The 11,933-nt window shown below is 35.7% G+C and overlaps 1 protein-coding gene across 5 annotated transcripts in view; it reads left to right on the top strand.

Moving 5' to 3' along the window:
• Positions 1–3,833: 3,833 nt before the first annotated feature.
• Positions 3,834–11,933, top strand: part of chd6 (chromodomain helicase DNA binding protein 6) — a 65,415-nt gene continuing 57,315 nt past the window's right edge. For 3 of the 5 annotated variants that reach the window (XM_028446300.1, XM_028446299.1, XM_028446295.1), the window contains exon 1: positions 7,923–8,052. The gene's annotated coding sequence lies outside the window, so the exon portion shown is untranslated. Of the gene's footprint in view, positions 4,000–7,922; positions 8,053–8,441; positions 8,508–11,933 lie in introns of those variants that run through there. The other 2 variants (XM_028446296.1, XM_028446297.1) reach the window with 2 other exon arrangements.

Raw genomic sequence — 11,933 nt, 5'->3', positions numbered from 1 at the left:
CCAGGCTACGAGGAACAAAAGTGAAACTAAAAGAATGTCATGTTGAATAAAACACAATGTGGCTAAAAATGTCTCTGGTCCCTTTTTATTGAATGACAGTGTCTGTTTTATGTCAGTTATAATATGGTAATATGTCTTACATATAAAATATGGGTTATTATTCAAAGTTGTTCATGGCATTTTATTGCATTGGTAACTTACATGATATTCGTCTCTTTTCGGTCTCCGTGGGTTTCCGTGAACGCTCTGATGAGCGCGTCCCTTTAAATGTTGTCTCAGCAAGGAATTGTGGGTCAGCATTATGTGGTCTCCTTTGTTAAAGGATCCATCAGTGTTTCCTAGGCTAAAGGAGGTTATAAAGGAAGCATTGAGCCTCCTTTCCATAGCTTTATGAGAATTGGAATGCTCCTTATCATGGCAAGCACTTAAACATTTCCGGGGGTTAAGGAACAGTGGATAGGAAAGGAGATAGGAGGGAATATTAGGATGCAGCCTTAGTGTTGTGTAGCTATTGTCACAAATTAGCTGCTCTAAACTGCCTCAGTGTGGATGTAATGGATACAACTTCCACACTAATATAATTTTTGAGCATTAATTGAAAAATGCGTTGAAATTAAATTGTTAATCAGACTTTTAGGTTTACAAGGTGCCAAAAGAGGGAGAACTACAGATAAAGTGGAGTTTATTTATTCTAGCTGTGAATAACTTTTTACTTCATGCTGACGAAACCTCGCAGAGATCCAGTATTTTTTTTTTGAAAGGAGGGAAAAGAAAATCTGTTCCCTCTTCCATCTCCAGGCTCTGGGCCAAGTGACTGGTGGAGGGTGCAGGGAGAGAGTCAGGAGGAGGAGGAGGAGGAGAGATGAAGAAGAGAGGGAGAAAGCAGGCAGGATCAGTGGGGATTGCAGGGGTGCGTTAAACAGATGCAGAATAATTTAACTGTTACTTGGCTGATCCGTCGTCGCTCACAGTGGGCATGAATTTAGATTTTGGATTAGAAATACTTTAAAGCTTTTTTCACACACAAAGACGGGCCTTTTTTTATCATCTAAAATATATATCGACTCAATTAACGCGCTTTGGCAAGAAGAGTGACTTTTTCCTGCATTAAAAGTACTAATTTAATTAAAAAAACAGACTAAATATTTAATCTAATATGTGTTTTTCCAGTATGATGGAAGCACAGGCCCCCCAAAGTAAACGTACAAAATGACAGAAAAATACACAAAACAAAAGCAAGAATACATGAAAAAAATACAAAGATTACAACATTGCAGGAAAAGACAGTAAAAGACAAGAGAAAAACACAGAAAATACTCCAAAAACACACAAAACTACTACAAAAACAGTAATAAACAAAATTACTCATAAAAATACACAAAATTACAACAAAAGTTCAGAAAAAGACATGAAAAATGACTCCGCAAATCCACTGTACTAACAAGCAAAACTACGACAGAAATACACAAATTACTCCAGAAAACTCAAAATGACAGCATAAAAAACACAATATGGCTCCCAAAAACATGTTTTACAGAAAAAATACCCAAAAGGACAACAGAAATGCACAAAATGCCTCATAATGAGCAGCAAGACGACAACAAACATACACAGAATGACAGAAATTCACACAAAATTACTATAAAAACTATTTTTTCTTTGCTGCGTTAACCCTCAGATTGCATATTATTCTAAATGCTGACATGAATGTTGATCATGTGACCCTCTAATCAATCAAAAAAAAGTTGTCTACCTTTGCAGCTCTGCCATGTGGGGTCAAGACCCCAAGGTTGAAAAACACTGTAATGTGAGGTACTCAATTCAATTCAACTTTTTGTATCCGAAGTTGTAATGAATGAATGAATGAAACATTTCCTGAGACCTCATTTCATTTTCATTTCATGTATTTATTAAATACATAAAAAAAATCAGACTTTTTGGTTTTAGGAGGGAGTGAAGCCCACTGGGCTTGTACAAGAGCTCCTCCCCTTTCAATAAACGCAAACAATAAAGGCTAATAGACACTTGAGGAGAAAAAAATGCACAAATAATCTTTGATATAAGTGGAAACTATAATATATAAACAGACTTCAGAAATATTAATATCCAAAGACAAATTAAAATATTGAAAAAAATATTAATTGAAGCTCAAAAAGAAAAAAGGAAACACAAGAAGTAAGTTGGTGTAATGTAAGATGATTTATTAATTGATCAAATATTTTTAACTGCATTTTAAAGGTTTATTTGGTTATGGATCTTATCAGGGGAGGTAATTTATTCCTCTGATATGTTAAATTAATGATGTGTTGTACGGGCTAAGAGTAAATATAGAGAATAGTTATTGTCATTAGTGTCTTGTATGGTATGATTGTAAATTTGAAGTAAAGGTAAAAAAGTGACAGAAACATCTTTCTTACTATAAATAAACTTGTGTATGAATAAACATGTCTGATAGATGTGTAACTTTTCTGAATAATACATAATTCGTTGAGATGGGTGGGCTATGAGGCTGCCCAGACTATTATGGACTGCTACGCCGGCTACATCCAGCGACCTGTGAAGCAGCTTCGTACCAGCGGTGTCCGCCTGCGGAGGAGACATAAGCAGTGTGACCAGAAGCAGGAGCGGGGCTAGCAACCAATCTAAAAGCTAATCTTCCTTCCATCCTGTGTTCTAATGTCTGCTCTCTGGAGAACTAACTGAATGACCTGAAGCTGGATTTAAATGTAAGACTGGAGATGAGGGCGGCGGTGTTTGCATTTACACCAATAACAACTGGTGCAACAGCGGTGAGCTCGTCTCATGTCACTGCTCTCCTGGTGTAGAACTACTGACTATAAAATGCAGACACTGTTCTCCCTGATTTGTTCTAACTTTTGGCATTCTATAAAACTCCACGTTTTTCACGTTCTGACCGATTAGTACAGCTAAAAACACGGCAATAGTTCACCATTTCCTCTCAAAATTCGGGATTTGCTCGTTTGTGTGCTGTTTGTAAACCGGCTGCTTATCTCCAAAATGGCGACTTCCGGGTTGATGACGCGCCGTGAAAACCCTCTATTACAATAATTTAGATAAGGAAATAAACAACTGTAGTATAAAGTTTAATGAGTAGAGGAATGGATTTAAAGGGCACACTTTTCGTCATATACCTGACCTTATGATCATGAACATGATGAGTGTATATGATGGACAGATGATGAAGAAGCTGATTCCTGCTTGTATTTTGTTTGGTTTTTTTTAATACTGACTATTTCTGATTCCACTCTTGTTAGTAGTCGTGTCGTGAACACGTTTGGCTCAACGTGGGAGAGACTGATGCGACCTGATTTACCAAAGGCGGGAAAGACGTATTTCATTTCTTTCTTTCTTCCATCGTGCTAAAAAAAAAAAAAAAAAAAAAACAGGATTGGTGGAGACCTTTTTTTTTTTTTTTTTTTTTTTGCATCAGGGTGTTGAAAGCTCAACCGCTGTATGACTGTTTGTCTTCTTCTTTCCTCCTCAATGACAGCATCAGTGAATAGGAGGTAAGGACAACATCTGGATAAACAACAACAACAACAACAAAGGGTCGCACTGTAGGAGGGGAGAGGGGGTAAAACACACACACACACACACACACACACACACACACACACACACACACACACACACACACACACACACACACACACACAATGCACAATAGTGTTGCCTGAGGCTGCCGCGGTAGCTCGTGCTTGTCTGACAGCTGCGGGGCCAATGGAAACATGCGCACGGCCAGATGCGCGCGCGGCTGCAGCCAATGGAAGCACGTGAGGCCCGTAGTGCGCAGCCGCCGCAGCCGCTGATGCCGATGCTGCAGCTGCTGCTGCTGCTGCGTCCCTCTGGTGCTAATGCTAGGCTAGCTGCCGCTGCTCAAACACTTCCACCACAGCCGATAAAACAACTTCCACCAAATGAAGTAACGGAGAAGGGCTGCTGCGTGTGTTTAAGACACACTCGTAGACTTTGTGGAGGGTAAGGAAAGGCTTTTTATAACTTTTCCGATACGGGTTTGTGATGCTGCTGGATGTAGAAGAGCATCTATAGTGAATGAAGCAGGGATTGAAGTCGATAATCGATATTCCGCTTAACAGAGATGGGCGATATGCACCAAAACTTATATATCGATATTTTTTTTTCCATCCAAATGGCGATATAGGATATTGATCCCTATATTTTTAACTCAATAAAGTCTTACCAGAAAGACAATTCTGGGTTAAATTTGCTGATGAAAAATGACATAAAGGCACATTTATTAACACACAGCTGCATAATATGAGCCACCTTTGGCTTTTTCTCCTCTAAGGCAGTGTTTCTCAAATGGGGGTACGCAATGGGGTGCTTGGCAGGGGGAGAGATAATATATAATGTTTAGTTTCAGTTAAAAATTGTAATCACACTGAATATTACCAGCAACTCACAAAACAACAACAAAAACACACTAAATAAGAGAAAAAAAAAACATACTGAATAATAAACAGAACAGACAAACAAAAATACACAAAATGACACCAAAAACACACACACTAAAGGAGAACAATACGTAACCATTACCAGCAACTCACAAAACTAGAACAAAGACAAAAATACACAATATCACTACAAAATAGACAAAAATAACAGAGAAACATACAAAACTACATAAGAATCGACACCAAAAACACACACACTGAGATAAAATAATTTGAATAATACCAACAACACAAAACAACAGCAACAACAATAAAAAAACACGAGAAATAAGAGGAAAATATACTGAATAATAAAAAGGACAGACACACAATAACAAAATACACAAAATGATGATAGAAAGAATGTGAAGTGAAAATACAAGGTCAGCCTTGGTCTCATGTCAGAAGGGAGATGACCATAAATGATACAAACTATAGAAATAAATCTATTCAGAGGCACTAAATACTGTTTCATTCACTTATTTACAAAATTAGATTCTTTAAACAGTGTGTTATCACTCATTCATTCCATCATTATGATCTATAATTATTTTTATAGTATTCTGAATGAAACGTAGTAGTTGGACATAAGGGGGTACGAGCATTCAAAAGTAAAAGAAAGGGGGACTTGAGCCCAAAAAGTTTGAGAACCACTGCTCTAAGGGACAGCACGTGTGAGTGAGTTCTGTAATGTGGCTTGTTTAGGGGAAGATCTGGGTTAGGACGCACTTATTAATTCATCTAACTAAGCTTTTAATGCTGTTCTGAGAAGTAGTGAAATGCAGAGACCCCTAAAATTAGTATTTTAACACAGGGTTCCTGTGGAACCTTAAAATGCATGAAAGTCATGAATCTAAAAATAAGGCGTTAATTGTTATTAAAATGTCTTAAATCAATGTTTCAAATGTCTTAAATTTTAACACATAAGTATGATTTTATGATTGTAATTAAACTCACGTTTCAAAATAAATGCTAACGTTTTAAAATATATATATATATATAATTTACCTTAACAGCAGATGCACAACTTTTAACTACACGGGGAAATGTAAATTTAAAGAAACTTGCCTGTCCAATGAAGATTTTTCTTAATGGTTTTTATTTTTTGTATTTCTGTTGTTTCATAGATTTATGGCTATTTTTGTAGTCATCTTGTGTGTTTTGAGTGAATTTGATTATTTAAGTCTGGTACGTTTGCACTAGACACTAGTAAAAAAAAGAAAAAATATATATATATATATATATATATGTCTATATATATATACTTATATAAATATACTTTTCCTTCTTCTAACGTGGGTTTGAATCCCACTTTTGACATATAAATATTTTCATTTTAACATGTTTAACGTGGCAAATTCCACCTTTAAAAATACATATCCAACAAAAATAAACATTTTAGGGTTAGGGCTAAAATAAAAGGGTTAGCGGGCTAGCTAAAAATAAATATGAGCTAAAATATTCAAATACGTGGTGCACCTATCACATGATCTAAACTGGCCAATGAGCAGCGCTGCGTATGCATAGAGTAGCAGTCTATGGTAGGGATGTCCCGATACAACTTTTTCATTTCCGATATGACACCGATATTGTTACTCAATAGTCAGCAACATTAGGTATGAGAAAAACTGACCCATTTATTATTAACCATGAGGTTACATACATTTTAACCTTCAACATAATATCTACAGTATTCTACAATTGAATAAATATAATAAAAAATAAATAGCAAAAAAAAAAAACAATAATAATCGGAAATCTGAATCCGATATTCATTTTCAGACTGATATCGGACCGATATCCGATCGGGACGCCCTAGTCTATGGATACATTTAACACATCCATAGCCACGGCCTTGTGTTTACTGTGAAGTCAGTCTTAAATTGAATTTTAAATGGCATTAAAAAGTATTAAAAAGTCTTGAATTTAGTTTGACTGAAGCTGTAGGAACCCTGTAATACAAAATATGTTAAAAAAATATATATCTCAGAAATATGTTAAAATTGTAAAGAAGGATTCTGTTTGACTGTACTTTATGAATTAGATTAAATACTTGTATGATGTGATTTGTATAGATCTGAGTAAAAAAAAACAAAAAATTGATTTAATTAATCTTGAATCGATTTCATTGAAATTTTCCCAAATCAATTCATTGGTGCTAATATTGTTTTTTTTACTCTAACCCCTGTAGCCTTGTGCTATATTCTGGTGTTAGCAAGATTGCATTCAATTTAGTGCAAACGTGGCAGATGTAGCTGGGTGAGCTGCCCCAACTTAAATCAGAAGTTTGGAACCATTTTATTAATATCCAAATATATTTTAAAAATCAATATCAAAACAAAATCGAATCGTGATTAATCGATTCAAAACCTTATTAATTGAAATCAAATTGAAAGAAATAAATAAGCTATTCCTTTTCATATTGAGTTTTATTATAATACGTATGTTAATACATGGTATTACATGTATTGTGTTTGTGCAAAAAAAGACAATGTATAATTTATTCTATGAAGTTTTTTTTATTACATGTACTGTGTTTGTACAAAAAAATAACATTTATAATTTATTCTATGCAAACGCAATACATGTAATAATGAAAAACTGCATAGAATACATGATAAAACATTTTTTTTTTCCAAACACATTGCTTTGAAGTTGAATTTTCAATCTCAGCATGACAGAAGTAGCAACAATTCATTCGTAGTGTGCGTGCTCACAATCAATCTCAGTACGAGGTAAACTCAGACCGTGACACAGGACCTCAGACAATCCTGACTATAGTTCCGGCACTTCCTGTGAGCAGTAAGTCGAATGCCGGTAGTTCCGTCATTGCCGGACCCGTCCCTGTAACTGCCAGACCTGTGTCCATCTAGCTATAGTTCTGTCAGTTTTATTTTAGCCCTAATCCTAATCCAGGAAATACCCTAAAATGTTTCTTTTTTTGTATATATATTTTTAAATGTGGAATTTGGTGTGTTAAATATGTTAAAATGAAAAGAAAAAAGAACAAAAACAAAAAACCGTCAGAAGTGGGATTCGAACCCACATCAGCGGAAGGAAAAATCCTTGAGTCTAGTGCCTTGGACCACTCATCAACAACACGATAGTAACACAGGCACATTACGCGTATGTAGAAAAGGTCCAGCAGTGACGGAACTGCACATACTTCCACACAGGAAGTACCGAAACTATAGCCAGGTTTGTCTGAGGTCTGGGTCTGGAACTATACACTTCATTAAAAAATATATAGATCTATCTCTATATAGGTGATATTGTTATTTTCTATGTTGCCAAAAATAGAAAGCTCGATATATCTTGAATCTCGATATATTTCCCAGCCCTACGCTGACTTCTTCTTCTTCTTCCTCTTCTCCTCTTCCTCCCCCTGCTTCCTCCCTCCTCTTCCTTCCCCTCCCTTCCCTGTCAGCTAATTTTTTATGCATTTTTTTTCCAAAACTGTCATGGCGAATTTGTGTCCTTGGAAAATATAAAAAAAGAAAAAGAAGCAGCAATGCCAAAGCCGTGTGTTTGGATGGATGTGTCGCCGGTGAGAGCGTGTGTCGTGTGTCCGGTGCAGGTGAGCCTTGAGCCGGTGGGACTGATGGCTGTTGTCGGTGGTTTAATCGGTGCATGGGGACGTGGGGAGAGGGCTAGTGTCTACACGTGGAAAAAAAAGCCTCTTATAATGGGCTTCACAACAGCAGCAGCGATGCGGTGACATTATAGAACGTTAGCAGGAGGAGCTAGCAAGCAGCGGGCTAGCATCCACTGCTGCTACCACCAGGACACAGAGGCTCGGTTATTTTTCCACCGTGTGTGTGTGTGTGTGTGTGTGTCAGCTCTTCTTCTGCTGCCGTTTTTTACCACTTTCCCTCCCGGCTCTCTTAACTTGAGGCAAACCAATGGAGGCTGGACACATTCAAGCTAGCTAACGTGTTAGCTCCTGCGTTTGTTAGCACTCGTCACGGTCCAAAACCCCTACAGAGGTGCGATCAAAGCTAGGCTGTTAGCCTCTGCAGCCTTAGCAACCAGGTGTGTAGGCTATAATAATGAGTCATGCAATCACTTTGATAATAAAGGGATGTTGGCATCAGCATCACCAATGTTACAGTTTACTTGTTGCAGTGAAGATGCTGCTGGTGTTAGTTTCTATGAGTTTTATTAATACAATTACAACTCACTGCTGGTGTCTTTCTCACACTATTAAACGTTTTTCCCCAAACCAAATAAGACATCAGGTGATAATAGTCAACAATGACAGCTGTGATAGTACAGAGACATTTATTTTGGGCAAATCAAGAATAAACTTTAAGTCAAAATGTTGAGAATAAATTATAAATGTCGAGATTCAAGTCGAAATTTTTAGAATAAAGTTGAAATATGGCAAGGTAAAAGTCATTAAAAAGATAACTAAACTCTAAATAAAATATTGTGATGAAGTTGAAGGTGGTGAATTGGTGTTGTTCATTTCCGTAGATCAACAGTTTATTCATTTATTTATTTCGAAGGAACAAAAAATGAAAATGGATGAAAACAAAAGCAAATATACAAATCATAATACATTTAATATTTTTGACAAGGGACAGAAAGAAGCCATAGGTTTGTCAAGTCTTACCCCCGTTCTTCACCACTAACTAATGCAAAAATCTAATGAAATAAACCAATATGGCAGTACAAATAAATACTCCAATCAAGCTATTGAGAAAAACAAACAAAATGAACATTCGCCATCAACATCTGTGAGGTTTACATTCTCCTTCTTCATTACTGTACTTTTCAAAGATGTATTTTTTTCAACTGTATCATATTTCTACTTAGTTGAATTGTTTCATCAAAGTCATTCCACAAAACTGCCCCACAAATAAAAATACACATACTTTTCAAATTAGTCCGTGCATACTGTTGTTTCATGTTTAGTTTTCCTCTAAAGTTATAACAGCTTTATATATTTTCTGTGCAGTCTTAAAATGTACCTGATCCTCAAACTTTAAGATGTGTGATTTTAAAAACCGTATATCTGTGTGTTCATAAAATCCTACAATGACAGTTCTGATGGTACCGAAGCCGATTAGGGTCAACGATGATGGAGAAAATCAAGATTAAAGTTGAAATATAATGTTGAGATTAAAGTTGAGTAGATGAGATTAAAGTTGGAATACAATATGGTGATAAAAGTCAAAGGTTTAGAATGTAATACACCTTTATTGATCTCCAGAGGGGAAATTCACATTTGGAGCAACACAGTATAAGAGCAGAGAGTAAGAACAAAAATAAATACTAACAGGATAGTAGTGCAAAATGTACATAAAATAGAATAACAACAACAGCAGAAGGAAAAACAACAAATGTGCAGATGAGAATTGAGGAATCGGTGGTCAGTGTAGTCACAGTTATTGAGTTAAACAGTCTGATGGCAGTAGGAACTAAGGAACACCTGAAGCGTCCCATCTTGAAGTTGAAATATAATGTAGAGATTAAAGTCGAAATACAAGATTGTGATAAAAGTCGATAGTCTGCTAATGAAGTCAAATCTACTGAAGCTGACGAGGGCAATTCACCATATGACAATAAACATCAGATTATGGCTGTGTATCGATGAATGCGTTAAACAATACGTCAAAGTTGGGTTTAATATCAGAAATTATTTCTCTTTTAGCTCATAAACACAGTGTTGTAATCTCTTTAAGGACTCTGAACAGTTGTTTTGGCTCCGGTACCAACATTTACTCCTACTGTCAGTCATGTCTGTGGCTATTGAGGAGCTATGGAAACAGATTAGGGCCACTTTGGATGGAGATGTTGTCATATATGGTGATTTGGCCCTAGTCAGCTTCCGTAGACTTGACTTCATTAGCAAACTTTTGACTTTTATCACGATATTGTATTTCAAGTTAATTCTCAAAATTTCGACTTAATTCTCAAAATTTCGACTTAATTCTCTACATTCACTTTATTCTTGATTTGCCCAAAATTATTTTCATAATCAAAATTGACCCTAATCCTCTTCTGTATGATGATGTTAATGCAGTTAAAGGTGGGACGATATACAATGTTTGAGACGTGATATACGATACAAGGCTGACAATTTGATATTATAGAAAAATAACCATGCTTTTATTTGACTTTCCCTGGTTATAACATTTTTTACCTCATCAAAGAAACAAACAATAACATATAAGACCAACCTTTGCATATAGAACACAAATAACAAGACTGATGTACAATATTTGATATACCATTTCATTTCCATCGTGATTTACGCACTTTGTTTACATAGCAAACGGCTTTTTTCTAACTTCTCATGCTGGTGTAACTGGTTGAACTGGGGCTCATTGTAACTTGTTAACTCACAGTTTCATCAAGGTTACCTCGATTTGGTTCTTTTAGTTTTCTAAAGTAAGAAAAATAAAGAAGCAGTATTTCAAAGGTTAGCACGTTTCTATAAACTTTCATGGTTTTTTATTTGCTAAACTTACTTGGATTTAAGTTTAATTTGGAATGGCCATTTTCATTGTTTACAAGGTCATTTTTAATATTTGTAAAGAGAATGAAATTTTTTATTTTGAATTAAAGGGGAATTAAATCTCTAATTAAAACATAGCCTTTGAGTCTTTGCCTCTGAGATGCTCTGGAGCTCCTACTGACCTTAAATATATAGTTTTAGTTCATATAATACAACCTTTACATCTCAATGTCATTCCCCTCTATGTTAATGTATTTGTTTTTTAGAAATCAGTTTTTCTCTTTGAGAAAGGACAGCTTCATTGATTTATTTCTTATTTTTACAGTACGCTGTGTTCATGGTTTTAAAAGAGAATTTAAATTGATGGTTAAATGAATGGACCCGTATCCAAAGGGTTTCTCATCTGAACTTTTACGGCCTTTGTCTGGTTTCCACAGTCCAAAAATATGTGTTGAAATATGTGTTGATTGGAGTTATTTGAGTTCTATTAAGGTGCGTGCGTGCGTGCGTGTGTGGCTCTGTGTTTACCTTAAGATGGACTGACAATCTGTCTCGGACTTGTGTTCCAAAGGGGTGGAATATTCCTGGTAAATTTCCATGAGAATTTAAGCTCAGAAATTTGGAGATTAATCAAAAATCTGAACTTATCATAAGAATAATTCATCGGAATTTAACCTGGTTCTGTAACTGCATCATATCCAAACCAATATCAAATAAATATTAGCATCCATTCCAAATAATGGAATTACAGAAGCATTTTTTTCAACTAGGGTTGCAGATATCCAGTGCATGTATTCATGAAGCATCCTATGGCTAAAAGTAGCTCGTAGTGATGTCATTCCTCGAATTTTAAGAGTTTTTTGAATTTTTTCTTGTTAGGATAAAAATAATTCACAAAGCATGTTAGGTTCTAAAAGAGCTCCTCAGGTGAAAAACTGTTATTAGTAGTGAGGAGGACTTGTTTTAAGAAACCTAAAAGTGACGTAGACAGACAG

The sequence above is a fragment of the Gouania willdenowi genome, chromosome 5 (genome assembly GCF_900634775.1).
Source record: "Gouania willdenowi chromosome 5, fGouWil2.1, whole genome shotgun sequence".
Taxonomy (NCBI): Eukaryota; Metazoa; Chordata; class Actinopteri; order Blenniiformes; family Gobiesocidae; genus Gouania; species Gouania willdenowi.
This window is presented reverse-complemented; position numbering and strand designations above follow the sequence as displayed.